Source organism: Myodes glareolus, chromosome 16, assembly GCF_982192425.1.
Source record: "Myodes glareolus chromosome 16, mMyoGla1.1, whole genome shotgun sequence".
In the NCBI taxonomy this organism is placed as follows: Eukaryota; Metazoa; Chordata; class Mammalia; order Rodentia; family Cricetidae; genus Myodes; species Myodes glareolus.
Genome location: NC_142041.1, coordinates 32591742 through 32610259, shown reverse-complemented (window position 1 = coordinate 32610259; position 18518 = coordinate 32591742). Strand labels below are relative to the sequence as shown.

The following is an 18518-nucleotide window of genomic DNA, read 5'->3' as shown; positions in this document are numbered from 1 at the left end:
CCCAAGTAAACAGGAAGTTCATTGTAGGCAACTTCCAAAACTCTAGAAATGACAGAGACGTCTTGCTGCCTGGACAGTCACCCAAAATTCTTCTGTAACATTGCGGGCACCCATCTTCAGCCTGCTGTCCTGTAGTATATGGAAGATTTTTTCCATGAAGCAGGAAATTTCAAAGACAGTTTTGCCTATATTGACAGTTTGTCAGTTATTTTCTTCTGTGTTCTGCAGAATGTCTAGCAGACTCTCATGAAGCAGGAACCCTGAAGGACTGTCTCACCTTTATGCAAGTTCAGCAGTCATTTTTCTGTGGGTCCCACATGTCCAGTTCATACAGAATGACATCAAGCAGTCCAGGCAAGAACAGTTTCTTGCCCAAATGGCTAGCAAACTCCATAAGGAGTCTCTTCACTGCCCATCTTCCTCTTGAAGTTATTAGTATTGACAGGAGCAGATGTGTCTCATTGCCATGAAAAGTCTAAGTTCTTCAAACATTTTAAATGTCATATTCTGTAGTCTTTGAAAGATCTGAAGAATACCTATCTAACTGAAATATATCTCTAAATATCTAGAAAACCTAACATGACTATAAGCTTGAATATTTTAGAAGACTATCTATTAACCTGTTTTCCTTAATTATGTATTACATTTTTAAATGAACAGCACAATCATAATACCTTAATCAAGAGCAGAAATATACATATAACAAGATTGACCTAAAATTTGTATCAATAGACCAAGATCCATACCAATACAAATCTCTATAGCATATCCCTCTTTAAATGTAGACAAACATTTATGAACAATATATGGGAATTTGGGTATTGTTCTCTCCAAACTGCTTCCTGCTTTTTGTTGGGTGAAGTAATTTTTGGGGGTGTTCACAGTGACCTTTCGGCAGTTCTTGATTCATCAAACCACTTAGTCTGGAAGAAATCCATAGGTTTTCATCTTCTGTGGAAACAAAAGGAGAACCTCTCTTCCAAAGCAACAAATCATTAGACCCAAATTTTGGAATCAAGATATCTTTAAAATATATAGGTTGGTTTAGTTTAGTAGCCCATACAATGAAATATTTCTCTGTGCTTAGCTCCTTCACAACCAAAAACGCAAAGGAAACACATAATAAACATAACCCAGACTCTAAGCATATATTTTCTTTATGTAGCTTCTTTTTCTTATTCTATTATTTTCTCTACAAGTTTAATATTCATTTTATTATCTTTACTCCTTTAATCTATGACTGTCTGTACTCTTTTATATTACATTTACTGTCTCTTTACTCTTTTTCTTCTCTCTCCCAAGCCTACTTACATTTTGTAAACACACTGTGTCTCGTTTAGAGGTCTTTTAAGTCTGAATCTGTCCTATCGTGTATCTGTAATTTTTTTTTTCTGACCAGGACCGCTTCTTAAAATGCTAAAGCAGCTTGACCAGTACTAAGGCTATTTTGCCTTTTGGCTCTGCCCAGACCAGCATGGTGGAGGTCCGTTCACTGCCTCTGAGACTGTCCAGTGGAAGCCGTCCTCATCACCTCAACTCTGATAACCAGATGGCCCATGCTGCCACCAAGTAACTTGCAGCACACTGTCCACAAACCCCATTTAAATGCTCAGCCTCCTGAAAGAGCCAGAGTTTGTGCTGGCTGAATCAGGAAGACCTCTCTTAAAGAAGCCACCAGCAAACAGAGCAAGAAGCTGCATTAAACTCCGCTTTTTGTTTTTGGGTTTTTGTTTTTTTTTTTGTGACTAGGATTCCTTTTCAAGCTCTCTCAGGTTTTTATGTGGATATAGTTACCCACATTGGTGCACCTCTGTCCCACCCAGTCCTGCAGCCATTCAGTCCCAAAGAAATACACAGAGGTTTACAATAATTATAAACTGGTTGGCCTGTTAGCTCAGGCTTCTTATTAACTCTTACATCTTAAAGTGATCCATAATTCTTGTCTGTGTTAGCCATGTGGCTTGGTACCTTTTATCAGTGAGGCATTCTCATCTTGCTTCCTCTTGGTTTGGGTGACAACTGCAGACTCAGCCTTTCCTCTTCCCAGATTTCTCCTGTTCTGGTTCTGGTTGCCCCACCTATACTGCCTGGTTGCCTATACCTCTCTCTCTCTCTCTCTCTCTCTCTCTCTCTCTCTCTCTCTCTCTCTTTCTCTGTCTCTCTCTGTCTCTCTCTTTCTCCAGAGCAGAAGATGCTAAAGTCAAGCAATGGGTAGCAGGATTGCGCGCCTTCTATGGAACTCATGAATGGGCTGTGTATGAAGCTGTGAAGGCATCTGAGTTGCAATGGAGACTCCAGGTTGTTGGTGATTCTAGCGTTGTGGGATGTCTGATGAGGAAAACTTCAGGCACCAAGTGGAGCCAGCCCCAGAGAGAGGCAGTGCTGAAGAGTAGGTCCCTCTGTAGCCCATAGGATGCCACAATAAGTCCCAGATGCCTGACATGAAGGGACTCATGTTTGTCCTGCTGGGCTTCAGTTTTGCTTTGTTCTTTCCTTGCTAAATGCCTCCATTTCTCACCTTTGGAATGGGTCATTTACTCTGTGCCATTGGAGGTAGAAAGTATTCAACTTATTTTTAGATTTGACAGGCAGCACAGTTAAGAGATGGCTTTGAGTTTTATAAGAGACTTTGTTATTTTCAACAGTACTGACATTGGTAAGACTCTGGGTACTTTTGAAGTTAGAATGAATGTATTTTTGCACTATGAGAGGATCATGAGCCTATGAGGGCCAGTAGCGGAATGTTATAATTTAATGTAAAATGTTCCCCATGGGCTCATGTCTTTGAACACTTAGTATCCAGCTGATGGCACTATTTTTGGAGGTTATGGAACCTTTTGGGAGGTGGAAGAAGCAGGTCACAGGAAGGCAGGCTGTATAGACTCTAACCGAGTCCTGCTTCTGGGCCCAGTGTTTGTACTTTCTGATGGGTTATGTGGTATAACTAGCCATCTATGCTCCTGCCCTTGCAAGAGCAAGCCACTCTGGCTGCCATGGCTTCCCTGCATTCTCCCTGCTCACAAACTCTTCCTCCAAGAGCTGCTTCTGTCAAGTACCCACCACAGAGGGAAGAAGGAAGCAGGACACTGTGAGGAAGAGAGGAAGAGATGCCTCATCCTGAGCTAGAGTCCCTGAGGTGAATTGTCCCTCAGCTGGGGGAGATAGTAAGGAAGCTGTTGAAAACGCAGCACAGCTGGGTTCTGAAGAAAGCAGGTAGTGCACATGCATACATGCAGGGAAAACACACATACGTGCTTTTTAAAAAAAAAACAGATTTGGAGGTTGGTGAGACAAATCAGCAGTTAAGGTAGTTACCAAGTCTGACGAACCTGGACTGCCAGGACCCATGTATTAGGAGAGAACCACTCTTGAAAAGCTCTCACACTCTCTCTCTCTCTCTCTCTCTCTCTCTCTCTCTCTCTCTCTCTCTCTCTCTCACACACACACACACACACACACACACACAATTCACTAGAGGGGGAAAAAAAAGAACAGATCTTGCCAAGATTAGGTAATCTTTGGCCTAGGGACGCTTCCAGTAGGTGGAGGAGGGACATTTGTCATGACTTTGGAAGGTTTGTTTTTATCCGGATCCATGACAAACTCATTAATCACTTACTGCGCTAGCCAGACAGGTGTTCACAGGAATCTCGGGGTTAGTTACAACTTGATGGGAATCCATTAGCACGGAGAGAGGAGGGAGCCGTCTCCTCCTCAGCCTGGGGCAGAAGCTGACATCACTGCTGACATGGGTGCTAACAGAGTTCCAGGGGTGACCTGAACACCTAGAGAAGGAGGTGTGAGCAGAGCTAACTGGTAGACCATCCCCACGGCCCAGGAGAGCTCAGGAAGGGGCTGAAATGGGCTGAATATGGGCTCTTGACTGGGGGAATCGTCGATTCTGGCCATGCACCCCCTTTCTACTTCCCCATGCCTGGTTTCTTGCATGGAAAGCTTCATTGGCCAAAACTGTGAGCCACACACTAGGAGCAGTAGAGGGGACAGCTCTGTCTTCCTGTCATCTGCCACCTTCATGTGCAGGTAACTAGTTCATAGACGTGTACAAAGTAACTGCAGGTCTAAGAATGTCATAGCTTTTAGGGGGAAATGATATTTATAGTAAGCTAATGTCATGCCTAGTTTATTGTCAATGTAACACAAGCTAAAGTCATTCAGGAAGAGCTCTCAATTGGGAAAATGCCTCCATAAGACTTGTCTGCAGGCAAGGATGCAGTGCATGTTCTTAATTAGTGATTGATGTTGATGGGCCCAACCTGTTATGGGTGGTGCCACCCCTGGGCAAGGGAGTGGTCCTGGGGTGTTTATGAAAGTAGGCTGAGAAGCCGGGGACCAAATAAGCAGCCCTTCTCTATGGCTTCTGCATCAGTTCCTGCTTCCAGGTTCCTGCCTTGCATTCTTGCCCCAGCTTCCTTGGATGACAGACTACAAGCCACAAGATGAAATAAACCATCTTTTGTCAGGTTTCTCTTGGTCATGGTGTTTTACCGCAGCAACAGAGACCCTGACTTAAGGCACTAGGTAAAAACGTGAATTGGAATAAGGTTGTGGGGGGCAACATGTGAAATTAATTGAACACCACAAGTCTAACCATGTAAAACTGTGACCTTGAGAGAAAAGAACAGAAAAAAAACACTCCATACTGAATCAGAGTTGCTTAGGTGTGTTTTGACTCATTTTGGATAGGGCTCTCCTATGGTTTGAATAATTCCACCAAAATGCACGTTGAAATATAGTTTCTATGATGAGATGGGTCCTATTAAGAGATGGGATCACAAAACAAAAGGGAAAAAGAAGGAAGTGGGGGAGGAAGAGAAGCATATGAGGTATTAGAAGGTGACCGTTTGGATCTGGACAGCCAATCCATGTGATATTTCCTGGGGAAGAAAGCCTCTCACACTCCTGGATTTTCTCAGTTGCCTATTTTTCTTTGTGTAGGGTTGAGGCCCTGTGGACTTTTCCCTCCCACTTTGGCATGTCCATTGGTGATCAAATTGTATTTAAGAATATATATATATCATATATATATATATTGCATATAAATATATATGTATATATATATATGTAATGATGATGAAAAAAGAGACCATGAATTTGAAGAAGAACAAGGAGGGCTATATGGGAAGGCTTGGAGGAAGGACAGGGAAGGGAGAAATGTTGTAATTGTGTGTGTCTGTATGTGTGTGTGTATACATACGTGTTGTAGTTAGTCTCAAAATAAATAAAAGATGAATTGGGTTAGTATCCTCATGGATTAATGTCAGTGAGTTAATAAGTTGTTTCTTGAGTATTTTGTTACACAGTCAAGCTCTTTGCGCTTAGCTTGCTTTGTGTCACCATGGCCTGCACAGATGCCAGGTGTTGTCACTGCCATGCTCAGAACTTTGAGGGAATAGATGCTTTCTTTATAAAGTTTTCTTCATAAGTTATGTCACCTGTGACATTCTGTTATAACAACAGGAAATGGACTATCCCATGGTTTTAGGAAGGCCACAACAAATCCTAAAGCTTCTGGACTATAACATAGAATGTCTTCTTTAGGACTTTTAAAAAATAGTGCTGCATATCCAACCAAGGGATTGTGCATACCAGGCAAACATTCTTCCATTCTTCCACTGAGTCACATCGCCAACCCTTTCATTAGGAAATTCTTGAGGGTAGAAAAAATTCCTTGAAGAGTCATAATAAGCAATAATCATAAAGGAAGACAGATACATTGGACTACATTTTTAAAATCACTATTTTTTTAAAGAGTAGTGTGGTAGTTTGAATAAGAATGCCCTGCCCCCACAGGCTCATGTTTTAAATGCTTAGTCCTCAGAAAGTGGCACTATTTGAGAAGGATCAAGAGGTGTGGCCTTGTTGGAGAAAGTGTGTCACTGGGGGTGGGCTTTGAGGTTTCAAAAGCCCAAGCCAGGCCCAGTGTCCCTCCCTCTTCCTGCTGCCACAGATCCAGAGGTAGAACTCTCAGCTACTTCTCCAGCACCATGTCTGTTTGTGTACCACCATGCTCCCAGTCATGATAATGAACTAAACTTCTGAAAGTGTAAGTAAGTCCCAGTTAAATGCTTTCCTTATAGGAGTTACTGTGGTCATGGTGTCTCTTCAGGGCCACAGAACACTGACTAAGACAGGTGGGGAAAGATCTATTACTTGCAGCAGGGAAGGGAAAGCACTAGAGTAATTCCCAAAGTGGTGGCCTTCGCAAACAAAGCATGAGGCCTTTCCGTAGTCACCTAAGACAGCACATTAGGAATGGACACGTTCCTAAGCATGCTCAGTTATGGATCATGCTCCCGAGTAGTTACAGTTTAAGGTCATTGTCTTTGCTAGGGTTCCTACTGCTGAGATAAAGATCCAACCAAAGCAACCCTTTTTGTCTCACACTTCCAGGTAGCAGTCCAACACTGGTGGAAATCAGGTCAGGAACTAAAACAGGCCAGGAGCCTGGAGGCAGGAGCTGTTACAGAGGCCATGGAGGGGTGCTGCCTACTGCCCTGCTCCCCATGGCTTGCTCAGCCTGTTTTCTTATAGCACCCAGGACCCCCAGCCCAGTGATAGCACCAACCACAAGGGGAGGGGCCCTCCCACTTCAGTAACTAATTAAGGAAATGCCCCACAGGTTGCCTACAGGCCGGTCCACGGAGGCATTTTTTTTTCGGTTGTAGTTCCCTCTTTCAGAGAATTTTGCTTGTGTCAAGTTGATAAAAACAAAACAACACCAAACCCAACCAGGACAATTCAAGAAAGAAGAGTAACTGACACATTTTGGCCATGCTTAGCTCAAGGTTCTGGAGCACAAGCTTAAGAGGTTAAACTGGCCAACACGAATATTTTGGGGGCATGCCCCACTGAGGCCCGAGCTATGGCTGACAGGAGGGCCTATAGGTGGCCTCAGTTTTCTCCAACAAGTTTGAGTTTTTTAGTTCTTCACCCTGTTTCTCTGGCGTGATGACTCCAGGTGTCTTACAGGTTTCTTACAGGATGGAAGTACTTCCAATCTCTCAAATCCCAAATCTCTAACAGAGATCTCTTTCAGGCTTTCGAGACCTCTCTGAAGTGGGTGTGTGCCTACAGGTGCATGTTCGTGCAAGTACACGTGGCTGTGAGTATGTACCTATAAATGCATTTGTGTGCAAGTACACATGGGTGTGTATGCGCCTATAGGTGCACATGTGTGCAAATACACATGTGTGCATGTGCCTGCATGTACACGTGTGTGCAAGTACACATGGGTATCTTTGTGTTTGTGCCTACAGGTGCACATATGTACAAGTATACATGGGTGTGTGTGTGTGTATCTGCTTATAGGTGCACATGTATGCAAGTACACATTGGTGTGTGTATGTGCCTATAGGTACATGTGTGTGTAAGTACAATTGTGTGTGTGTGTGTGTCTACAGGTGAATGTGTGTGCAAGTATACATGGGTGTGTGTTTGTATGTGCCTACAGGTACATGTTTGTGCAAGTACACACGGGTGTGTGTGCTTATGGAGGCCAGAGGACAACTTTGTCAGTTATTTTAAAAATGCTGTCCATCTTGCTTCTATGAGACAGCGTCTCTTATTGGCCTTGAGCTCACCAACTGGGCTGGTTGCCTGGTGAGCCCAAATGTCTGCCTATTTTTGCCTGTCTAGCACTGAGATTTCAAGTATTTGCCACCACTCCCTGCTTTTTAATGTGTGGGTTCTGGGGCTCCCACTCAGGTCCTCACACAGCTCTCCTCTGCAGTACCGATGGCCAGACAGCCTTGATGAGGCTTCCCTATAAGAAGGGACTCCTTTTACTCTCGTGCCTCTGAAGTTAGTCTAGATAAAGGTTATTCCGACCCCTGCCAGAGGTTGGGGCCAGCATGCAATCTCAGCCTTAGACTGACACCTGTGCGCTTTCCAATCATCAAGTTCTTCTTTGTTTTCAGGACGCTTATGGCCAACTCAGGGTCTGGTCCCATCCATTGATTTTGTAAACAAAAGATTTGGAGTAGCTTCCAAGTTCACCCAGAAGCACAGCAGCGGTGTTGGATGGTCCTGTGCAGGGGTCAAGCCTAGAGGACGGCCTGCCTTCATCGATTCTTGGGTCAAGTTGACATAGACTATCTAGTCCAGACAGGTAACAAAACAGACAAGTGGGCAAAGGACTCCAACATGCATTTCTTGGAAGAAGGCCTCTGTCCTGACTGGTTTTATGTCAACTTGATGACAGAGTTACCAGAGAGAAGGGAACCTTAATGAGAAAATGCCTCCACAAGATCTGGCTGTAGGCAAGCCTGTGGGAGCTTGATAGGGGAGGGCTCAGCCCATTGTGGGCTCTGTCATCCCTGGCCTATGAGACGTCTCTGTGGACTCCGGGTGTCCACAGCACAGTAAAGGACCCTTGCGTATTTGCCTCTAGGGAACGTGTGGAAGTCAGACCGTTCCCACCGTCAGGCTGCAGTGCCACAATTATCACCTTCAGATCTCTCCAGGAAGCTGTTCACAGCTCCCAGTTCCTAGGTGCTGTGGGTCACATAGCCTTGTAAAGACACCCGGACAGTCGTGCCTCTGACAGCCCCTCACAGAAGCATTCACAGCAGCTTTGCTGTGTCTTTTGCTCATAAAATACCAACAGACACCCCAGGTTCCGAGAACAGGGATTTTCTTCCTCTTTTTAATATTTGAGCATCTTTGTGTCAATTTGACACAGGCTAGAGTCATTTGAGAGATGGAAATCTCAGTTTAGAAAAATACATTCATAAGGCTGCAGGCAAGCCTGTAGTGCCTTCCCTGGGCTGGGGGTCCTGGGTTCTATAAAAAAGCAGGCTGAGCAAACCATGAGGAGCAAACCAGTAAGCAGCACCCGTCCACGCCCTCTGCATCAGCTCCTGCCTCCAGGTTCCTGCCCAGTCTGAGTTCCTAGCCTGGCTTCCTTCTATGATGGACTATGATGTGGCAGTGTAAGCCACAGACCTTCTCCTCCCCAGCTTGCTTTTGGTCATGGTGTTTCATCTCAGCAATAGAAGCCCTAACTAAAACAGGTCCCTTGTTTTAAAAGCAGGGAATAATAAAGGTAGTAATTAGAAAATCTTACTCTTTCCCGAGATGGGGTTTCTGCATAACAGCCCTAGCTGTCCTGGAACTCACTGTGTAGACCAGGCTGGCCTCAAACTCACAGGGATCCGCCTGCTTCTGCCTCCCAAGTGCTGGGATTAAAGTCGTGTGCCACCACTGCCCAGCTGAAATTTACCCTTTTTATCTCTAATGTTCTAAATCTCAAGGATAAACAATATGCATGGATTTTAACTGTTCATATTTATGCTGTGTGCTGTCGGTCTTAAGCACCAATATCAGATAATTTAAACTTTGCGTCCTCACTGACAGTTCATAATTCATATATCCTAGTTCACTGGTACAGAGAGAAGTCCTTCATTCTTACCAGAACAGTAGAAATCCTCATACCAATACATCCTCATTTGTATCCTTCGTCCTGATCAGTGTGCACCTCCTGCACACTGCGGAAGGTGTGGCCTCCCCATCACAGTTATCTTATTCTCACTTCAGGTCCCACCCACGGTTCACCAGAATTCTGTGCTCCTGGGCATTGCATATTACAGGTCAGGGACAGAGAAACAATGCATGAGCTTCCTGGGTCTGTGCCAATTCTCAATTAAGATGAGAATTTCAAATTATACACCACACACAAGTTTGTAACATTTCAAATGGGAAACCACAAAGCCACTCAGGAGTCCCCTGGGGGCTCGTGTAACCTTGTTAAGTAGCTTAAGTCCTGCTGAAGCTGTGGAGCACAGTCCCTGGGTGGATGGGGTGTTTCTCAGCGGCAGAACACCTGCTGAGCTTGCACTAGGCCTTGGACTCAATCCCAAGGAGGTGGGTGGGAAGAGAAGGAGGAGAAGCAAGAGAAGGGGGAGAGAGGAGGAGAGGAGGAGGAGAAAGAAGGAGACTCATACTTTGAGGAGTCACTGAGAAGGGGGGGAATAGAAACTTTCAGGAGTCCATTTTCTGTATAATCAGCGTATCTGACGGTGATTCTGATAAAAGATGTATTATGAGAGCAACCACTAAGCAAATACCCATAAGAGAAAAAACACACAAAAAAATCAAAATTGTACTAGGATTTTTCACTAAATGCAAAACAAGCCATTAAAGAGGAACATCAAAAAAAAGAAAACTGTGAGACTTCAATTTAACCATAAACACAGCCTTGGGAGAATATGCAATAAATAAAGCAACTAAAGGGAAGATTTGCATCAGATCAAATGAGGTCTGCTGGCTCCACATTTCCTGTACGTGCAGAGGACCCAGGCTTGAGTCCCAGCACCTCAGCTCGCAATGGTGACGTGGTGATGTGAGAGAATTGTCTGTATTCTGTCAATCATGTTTTAAATAAATGCTGATTGGCCAGGCAGGATGTGTAGGTGGGAAAACCAGACAGGAAGTGGAAATGATGCAAGGAGAGCAGGAGAATTCTGGGGAGGAGGAAGTTGATTCCTTCCACTCCTGCCCAGATCACCGAAGCAGCAGGATGTGAGCTGCCCCACTGGAAAAGGTACTGAGCCACATGGCTAACATAGATCAGAAAAATGGGTTAATCAAGATGTGAGAGTTAGCCAGTAAGAGGCTAGAGCTAATGGGCCAATCAGCATTATAACTTACAGAGATCTCTTGTGTGATTTCACTTTGGGACTAAACAGCTGGGGAAACTAGGCAGGACAAAAGCCCCAACAAGCAGGCCCACTCATGTTACAACATGGGGTGTCCCTCTGTATGCTGTGAACATGTTTTATTACCGTTGGTTAATAAAGAAACTGTATTGGTCTATGGCAAGGCAGAATATAGCAAGGCGGGAAATCCAAGCAGAGATAGAGGAGGAAAGAAGGTGGAGTCAAGGAGACACCATGGAGCTGCGGAAGAAGAAAGACAGCAGAACCTTACCGGTTAGCTACAGTCTTGTGGCGATACACAGATTAATAGACATGCGTTAATTAAAATGTAAGAGCTAGCTAGGAATATGCCAAAGCTGTTGACCAAGGAGTGTTGTATTTAATATAGTTTCTGTGTGATTATTCGGGTCTGGGCAGTGGGGAAATGAAGGCACAGTCTCTGACTACAGAATGGTCAGTAACTCCACTTTCAGGAAACGTGATGTCCTCTTCTGGCCTCCAAGGGCACCAGGTAGGCACATGGTATACATATATATATGCTGACAAATAACCATACACATAAAATAAACATAAATCTTGAAAATGTGGTACTGGGTGATGACTCAGTGGGTAAAGCACTTCCCGTGCAAGCTGAGGAACCGATTAGCATCCCCAGCACACACTGGAAGACCAAGCTGGTTTTGTGTTCATGTGTGCCTGCCTACAAGCCCAGGACTTTGTGGAGTCTCTTAAGAAGAGGGAGTTGCAACTGAGGAGTGACTTTCATCAGACTGGCCTGTGGTCATGTCTGTAGGGCATTTTTCTTGATTAGCATTGGTGTGGGAGGACCCAGCACCCCATGGGCAGGTATTCCTCAATTGCGTAAGAAGGCAAGCTGAGCAAAAGACAGGGCCAGCCAGCAATAGTGTTTCTCTGTGGCCTCTGCAGGTTGGTTTTTGTAAGCGTCTTACTACAGCAGCAGAGACCAACCTAGAACAGGGGCTCAGGTCAGCATCCTCTCTATCTGAAGATTTCTATTACAACCTTCCAAACTGTATGTGTGAGTGACGACTATGTGTGTGACTGTGTGTGTGACTGGGTGTGTGGGTGACTGTGTGTGAGTAATTGTGTGTGACTCTGTGTGTGACTGTGTGTGTGACTGTGTGTGTTTGACTGTATATGTGTGACTGTGTGTTTGACTGTGTGTATGTGACTGTGTGTGTTTGACTGTGTGTGACTCTGTGTGTGACTGTGTGTGTGACTGTGTGTGTGACTCTGTGACTGTGACTGCGTGTGACTGTGTATGTGACTATTTTATCACCAGCATCTAGCTCAGGGCCTATTATCCAGTCAATACTTGTGGAAAACCAGTGAAGTAAAGAGCTGAGAAAAGCATGCACGCTAAGCAGTTTGTTCTCTCGGCACTGGGATCTTTGAAGGGTTCTGAGCAGAGGATGAAGTGGTCCGGTGTGGGGGTTCCCAAGCGTTTCCAAGCCGTCACACTCACTATACGCAGCAGTCTGTATTACCCCAGGTAGCACTGCTAACCATTGTGACATAGTACAGGGAGCGCTCACAACTGTGGCTATTAACATCTGTGAGTCTCCTGAGGGGAGGGGAGGGAGATTTCAGAGGCACTCATTACCCGGGCGCCCTGCAGTTAGCACCCTCTTTCCACTCTCCTCCTTACCCCGGGCTCTTTTGTGAGCTGCACCAGCTGGGTAGGGACCCCGTAACAGTTTCGGCCGAGATCTGGATACCCAGACCGCTCTACTGTCATATTTGCATTTCATACTAAATTTGTCTATAACGTTATAAATTTCACACTCCTACATTTCTGTTATAACATTATAATCATAAAAATGACATTTTTGTCTTCTCTTTTGCAAGTGAAATGAGCATTTCCATATATAATGGAGAAGAGAAATTGCTGGTCATCTCGCAGAGTGCTTTGGGGGCTTGCTACAGGCTGAGGCTTAAGTCCTCAGTGTCTGGAAGAAACCATGTCCTGTGTGGGCTCCCAGCTGCCCTCGTGACTGCGGTGCTCACCGGTCCACATTTCTTTCACTGAAACTGAAGGAGCTTGAGACGAGACACAGTTTGGGAGTGGTCCTCTGAAATGTTTACCATTGGTTACTCCTAAATACTCTTCCAAGATTTCTGACAGAGGGAAGCTCTCTCCCTAAAGAGCGTGTGCAGAGCACTGCAGGCCTAAGATATAGGATCAAGAGAGTTGGGGGAGGAAAAAGGATGGGGAGGGGAAGAGAGGAAAAGGACAGGGAGGGGTGACTCGGGGTGGGGGAAGAGGGCCTTTGCAGCTAGCACTCGCCCCAGAGAGAAGAGGATATGTGCAGAATGGGGCATCATGAAGCAATACAGTCCAACATCCATTTCTCTAAAGACTAGGGCCACTTCCTGATGCCACATATGAAGATTCCTAGTAACCTTATGACAGTTATATGAATTCTTACCACTGGGTAACTGACCCTGTAACAAGTCCAATCCCAAGTCCAAGGAACTAATGAACAGATCTCAGAGAGGGTCAAGAACATGGAGAATCCGTCTAAGTAAACCTGAATTTGACATTTTTTCCTCAATATTATAACTTCAATAATAGCCTTTAAAAAAGATTCATAAGCTGTGTGAGTGTCTGGAAGGTGAGAGGGAGTTGGGAAACGTCATCTTCATTGGAGATGCATTTAGGGAAGAACCCAGCCAGGCAACATGGTTGGAAGAAGCCTTGCTCTCTGCCTGAATCATGACTCCAAATCAGTGTGTTTCAAGGTTGTCCCTAAGGGACTTTGGCTTTGCTCTCTACACATAGGCTATATCCTAAAGGACAGGAAAATGTAGGGGCTCTTGGGGTAACGACAGCTGTTTTCTGCAGAAGTCACTTGCAAGTGGAAATCCAGGGCGCCCTTCAAGCTCCCGAACTGTCTCTCTGGTCTCCAGATGCCTGATATATTTCGGGCCTGTAGTTCCTTCTATTCTGTACATCTTGCTTTGTTTCTTCTCAGCAAGGCCAACATTCCCCTTCTGAGTCTAATCGTAACAAAGTACCTTAGACTAGGTAACTTAAAAACAATAGAAGTCTGAAGCTCACAATTCTGGAGGCAGAGTCACCTGAGGTTAACATGCCAGCGTATTTGGTGTTGGGTAAAGTTTCAGGTTGTGCCGTGCATTTACCCTGAGCTTTCTCACCTGACTCTGAATGTTTGTTTGTTTGTTTGTTTGTTTGTTTGTTTGTTTTGAGACCAGGTCTCTCTGTGTAGCCCCTGCTGACCTGGCGCTCCTTATGTAGACCAGGATGGCCTGGAACTCACAGAGATCCTCTGGCCTCTGCTTGGGTCAAAGGCCTGCACCACCACGCCTGGTCCTTAACAACCTCTAAGTATACAGTCTCATAGCATTAAGAACACTGTCATTGGTGAGTCATCAGCATCTGTCTCCAGAACTCTTACTGTGCCATAAAACCACACCCGCCAACATCGGCGTCACCTCCTCCCCGCCACCCGTAAGCCCCCGTCCCTCCTCTTCTGTATCTATGGTTTCCACTCCTCCGAGTACCTCCTATAAATGCACCTATACAACATTTGTCTTTTTCTGGCTGGCTTGTTTTACTTAATTTAGGTCCATCTGTATTGCAGCATGTCACAGAATTTCCTTCCTTCCTAAAACTGAATATTTCATTACTTTGATAAGCAGCATTTTATGGATCTCCTAACCTGCACTGGCTGGTTGAGCTGTTCCTGTGTTTTATCTCCTGTAGACTGTGCTGCCATGACGCTAGGTGTAAAAGTTTTCACAAATATGGAGCGCTATAGACACGCAAGGCACCTTTGAGAGAGGAGTTTTCCTTTCACTTTTATTAATAAATTTTATTTTATTTCACACACACATACACCCTGACCACTTCTCCCATTTCCTCCCTCTCTCCAGTCCCTTCTCTACAAATATTTCTCCCATATTCATGTTTTATTAAAAATTACAGAATTTACCCAAGGCCATACGTCTCTGTGACCACGGCTGCAGAACTACCCGTTAGAGCATTGGTTCTCAGCTTGTGGGTCATGACCCTTTTGGGGGTGATGTCAAATGACCCTTTCACAGAGGTCACCTAAGACCATTGGAAAACACAGGTATTTACATTATGATTCATTATAGCAAAATCACAGCTATGAACTAGCCATGAAAACAATTTTGTGGGTGGGGTCACTATAACATGGGGAACTGTATTAAAGGGTCACACATTAGGAAGGCTGAGAACCGCTGCATTAGAGCCATTGTACTTAGAGAGGTAACCAAGCCCCAGAAAGACAAATGTAACATGTCTCCCTCACATGTGGATCCTAGCTGTGACTCTTCAATTTCATATGTTTATTCTGGAAGACCCCAGGAAGCCAGGAAACTGGAAAGGGTTTGGGGATGAGGGTAGCAGCACATAGGACAAGTGATGGGTATTTAACTATGCAAAGATGTGTTGCATTTATTTAACTAGGTAAGGATGTGTTGCAGTTTTAACTTGCCTACCTAAGGCACCTGATTGGTCTACTAAAAAGTTGAATGGCCAATAGCAAGGAAGGAGGTATAGGCAGGAATTTCAAGCAGGGAGAATAAGTAGGAGGTAAAATTTAGGCCAAAGGGAGAAAGAAAAGGAGACAACAGGGAGATGCCAGGGGCCAGACAGACAGACACAGAGGGAGTAGGGAAGTGGGACATACAGATTGAGAAAAAAAGGTAATAAGCCCTGAGGCAAAATGTAGATGAATAGAAACAAGTTAAATTAAGTTAAAAGAGCTAGTGGGACGAGCCTAAGCTAAGGCCAAGAATTCATGATTAATAATAAATCTCTGCATTTTTATTTGGTAGCTGATTGGTGGCCCAAAGAAAACAGCAACTACTATAGGAGACAGAGAGAGAGAGAGAGAGAGAGAGAGAGAGAGAGAGAGAGAGAGAGAACTGGGGGGTGAGAAGGCTCATACACGGAGAAGGGTGAGGGATGGGGGTGGGTAGGAGAAGGCTAATCAAAACAAAAGGGAATATGAGTCTACAGTCTGACAACCCAATTTAAAAATTACAGAGAATTATCCTGCAAGGGTAGATAATGCCAGCCCTAGAAGTAAAGGCCACCAGACCGCCCCACCCCCCCAAAATAGTGCCAACTGTGGGATGCCTCCACAGCAGTGCTTGGTCAAGGAGGACTCAAAGGTCACCCAATAATTCAGACACTTGTCATTTCTCTTGTTTGTCCACCAGCACAAGATTCTGTGGCTGAAGGCACTACATCCTTGAATGTAAGATATAGAAAAATCCGGCTGAAGCTGAGCGCAAGTTTCCCGCGGGCTGGCTAGCTTTCACAGTGCCAGCTGAGGCTACGCAGGCTGCTGGGGGAGTAAAGGCACTGGTGGTCGTATCCACTGTGAACTCTATGAACTATAATACTATCCTTCGGGCAAGATGTGCCCATTGCTGAGACACTGCCATAGTTGCCATGGAGACGACCAACTACTCCATATTTGGGTGTGAGACCCCCTCGAGAAGATTCCACACTCAGTAATTAGTTTTCCTCATCGCTCTCTCTACTCTCTGTGTGGAAACTCTTTCCCAAAACTCATTTCAGAAATTTAATGACCCTTCCTCTCTTTTTCCAGATCCCTCGTTCATTCTAGATGTAGAAGTTCCCCTTTTCTTTCTATCCCTTTGTTCCTTTCAGCTGTTGATTCCCCCCTTCTCTCTTCCAGGTGTCCGACAAGACTGAAGCCTGTGACTCGGAGTTCTCTGAAGAAGCAGAGTCCAGACTGAAGATGCCCCTAGACTGCCCTTGGCCGACAGAATGCAATGGTGGTGGAAAGAGGGGTTGTTATAGAATGCTACAGAGCTGATGCTGGCTTCTCAAGATGGTCGTATGGACACAGACAGACAGAACTCACCTCAACCTGAATCTGCTATGTAACTTCAGAAAGAGACGAGAAACGTGGAAGGGCAAGGAAGGCTGTGGCAAACGGCAGACAATGAGAAACCAGGTACAACAAAGATAATAAATGCTGGATTTATAAAGGTGATCACAGACTCAAACTTAGAACACTGAACAAAGCAGTTGGAAAATGGGAAAATGCCTCCTTTGCCCCTCTGGCTTCCAAACTGAAGAGAGAGAGAGAGAGAGAGAGAGAGAGAGAGAGAGAGAGAGAGAGAGAGAGAGAGAGAAGACTCAGCAGAAGCAAACAGAGCAACAGCAAACTTTTAGACAGCAGATTTGCAAGCTACATGTTGCAGATGTGGGGGAAGGGTCCTGCGTAGGTGGGAAGGGACACTGTGGGCTGAGTATGAAGGGAAATGATATTAAGAGAAACTCCCTAATCAGGCTACTCTGCCAAGGAGCATAGAAAAGCGCTACAATGTATCCGTAGAAAACTGCTACAATGTACCCATAGAAAACTGTGCTACAACGTATCCCAGCATCAAAGGCCCTTAGCCCTCTCATCTCAACTAAGCAAATTAAGGCCCCAGATTCATGTGAACACCCCACAGGAGCTGACCTCTTCAAACAATGGAATAATTTCTCCTCCCTTTAACAGCCACCAAACCTAGACAGTTTCTATTCAAATGTGCTCCAGTTAAACTGGGTACAAGGGTAGGAGGACCAATGTAGCCTGAACTAGCTTCAGTTGCATGCACAATTGGGCAAGCTGTGTCCTATGAAAGAATAGTGGAGAATCTTCTGTTTACCACATTTGGGTGTGTATATGGTTGAAATTAGATGCAATGTGGGAAGAGATGTTCAGTAGATGAAAAGATTCTATCATTCAAATCTGTCAATCAAAATACAGAACCATCCAGCTGTGCCTTGTAGTAAACAGCTCCTTCTTTCTTTAGACCCCATAAAAGAAGTTCCAGGCATGAACTTGGAACCCTGAGAGTTCTCTTGATTATGTGGCCCCCTGTCACTCTTGTTAGCATATTTCTAATCTATTCTATCATCTTGATTTTGAACAGTTTCCTGGCTATTTTGCAGTCTGTGTGTGCTTATTTCAGTTACTGGAATATGATGCTAAGAATCCAGAAACACCTGGTCCAGATAGAGACTGCTGATAACACAAGAATATGATAATATACCGGGCCTGGAAAGATGGCTCAGCAGTTACCAGCACTTGCTGTTCTTCCAGAAAATCTGGGTTCAGTTCCCATCATCCATGGACACTGGGCACACATGGTGAGTGCTCAGACATACATGCAGGCAAAGCACCCAAACTCATGAATCTAATAAAAGAATAAACATCTAAATCATGCAAAAGAAATCTCCTCTATCTGAAGACCCCGCCTGTGAATTTTTTTTTGTTCTGTTCCTACGAAAGTCCATATTGTTGGGTGTGGTGGACTATGCCTCTAATCCTCAGCGTTTGGGAAGTGGAGGCAGGTGGATCTCTATGAGTTCAAGGACAGCCTGGTATTTATAGCAATTTCCAGATGTGCTAGAGTCACACAGTGTACCCTGTCTTAAAAAATAAAAAAGCTCTTCCATGGTGGACCTGCCATCCAGTGTAACTTGCATCTGTGTTCCCAGGTTAAGGTCACTCGTACTTTGTTGATAACCAGGTATCTGGTTATTTAATAAAGCAGAGTTGTTTATATTCACTATATATATGTGCATATATATATATATATATATATATATATATATATATATATATATATAGAGAGAGAGAGAGAGAGAGAGAGAGAGAGAATATCTATATATAGCCCTGGCTATCCCGGAACGTGTGTAGCCCAGGCTGGCTTCCAACTCATAGAGATCCTCCTGACTCTGCCTCCAGAGTACTGGAATTAAAGATGTGCGCCACCATGCTTGGTGACCATATTGATGAT

The 18518-nt window shown here is 44.7% G+C and overlaps 1 long non-coding RNA gene across 1 annotated transcript; it reads left to right on the top strand.

Annotated features, from left to right (window-relative positions):
- Positions 1-10397: 10397 nt before the first annotated feature.
- LOC146891448 (uncharacterized) lies at positions 10398-18185 on the top strand. Its single transcript, XR_015735181.1, has 2 exons — positions 10398-10561; positions 16397-18185. It is a non-coding gene; the product is annotated as an uncharacterized LOC146891448 (long non-coding RNA).
- Positions 18186-18518: the final 333 nt, after the last annotated feature.